The sequence below is a fragment of the Spodoptera frugiperda genome, chromosome 20, assembly GCF_023101765.2.
Source record: "Spodoptera frugiperda isolate SF20-4 chromosome 20, AGI-APGP_CSIRO_Sfru_2.0, whole genome shotgun sequence".
Lineage (NCBI taxonomy): Eukaryota > Metazoa > Arthropoda > Insecta > Lepidoptera > Noctuidae > Spodoptera > Spodoptera frugiperda.
The window spans coordinates 9,852,616-9,854,494 of record NC_064231.1 but is presented as its reverse complement, the minus strand read 5'-3'; positions in this window follow the sequence as shown (position 1 = coordinate 9,854,494).

Here is a 1,879-nt window from a genome sequence, read left to right as displayed (position 1 = left end):
GGTGTAGATTATATACGTTGCGTTACGTGCCGTAAAGTGTACTTCTGCTTACCCCTTCGGGGATAAAAGGCGTAATGTTTTATTCGTGATCAATATATTTTCCCTTAAACAGGTACGTTTCTATCCGGAATCATGTCATTAGACCGAAAAAGACAAAATGTCTTACCTAATAACTTCCATGCACCAATATAACCATAATATTGGCAACCCGACCTAGGTTCTAATTCAATGAAAATACGTATATCACTATTTAAGATAAGATAAACTCCCGTATTTGTATAGGCCTATTCCTATTTAATAGTGTTCCATGAAATTCAACGTTGACTCACTATAAGGCAGGTAGGAGCGGTCTTATTGCCCTCAGGCGAAACACGTTAACAGAATGCTTTGTGAATTTAACTTAGGTTTCAAAAGTAAACTCAGGTAATTGGAATATATATTTGAAATAACATGTTTAACTGAAGTTCGCCATAGTTGTTTTAAGTTACCCCTATATATTTGATTGCGAGGGAATTGTGATTATTTTAGCGTAGTAGTTATTTTTGGGGTTATGAGGTGGGTCTCTGTTGGTAGAGTAGTTATTCATGTGATTGTGTGTTGAAAACGTGGGATTTCAATTTTTTTTACTAGAAATCAGTCAATTTACATAAACCTTACTCACTTAACTTTACTACCTTTCATATCTCTTACTTAAGTTAACGAAATGGGCTTATTTTTTATTTACGCTCCATTTATAAACTTAAATAAATACCTAATATAATATACAACTGATTATATTAATTTGCACACACTAATTGTTTAATTACAAGATGGACAGACGACCTCATTAAGGTCGCAGGTCACTACCTGACTGACCTATCTGGAAGTCATTGGAGGAGGCCTATGTTCAGCAGTGGACGGCTGATATGGTGATGATGGTGATGAATTGCTTAACTTCTGTTTCTTATCCTTGCACCAGTGATGTTGTTCACATTATATTTGTATAGTCAAGTCACAACCAGCTACTTACATTTTTTGTATAGTTAGGTCACATATATGTAGTTAGGCTCCGTTTTCCTTCGGACACAAAATATAAAATTTCTCCTCATTTAAAAACCACTCTACTAGTTATCAACCACATTAGCATATACAAATTTTGGACTAGATACATCAAAATTTGTTCTACAATTTGTATAAATTCTAGGACAGGACGGACAGGCGACAAAATCTAGGCAAATTCGCGTCACGGGAAGCAGGTTAAGCCGTGGACGGCGCCTGTCATCACGGACCAGTTTGGAAAGTAAACAAACTCGGACTTTGATGGTTCTGGACCAACGGTCAGTGTTCGCTGCTTACCTACTGCTTACTGAATACTTGTTTTGTTTAATATTTAACCCGATAATATATTGCACATTGTTCATAAGAAGAGGTTTTCTGCACTAATCAAACCCAATTGACGTAGCATACTGCTCTTGGTAGCTAAACGTGTACCAGAGTATTTACTCGGCAAGGTCGAATGTGAATCCCTTGAGTTAAAAAGTTCTGGGAGCGCAGATCCCAAAAATTCACCGAACACGTTATACCTAGTACATACCCAGGTTACAGAATAAAGAAATTATAAAAAACCAGGGATACGGTTCAGGTGCGGGATTACGCGTAAAGTCACGGTGCACGAGGCCCTTTGGGGCTATCGTTCGCGTCAGTGGTAGTTGTGAACACTTTTCGCAGAGGAGACAGCGGATACACGACATCGTACCGCATGCATTCGTAGCTATATCTCGTCACACTGACAGCTGTGTTTACTATACGGATGTCATTGACGACGCGATAGCAATTCATGACGAGCGTGGGTGAGAGTGAAGCAGGGGATTCGGGACTACAATCTGAAAATGGCCATCCT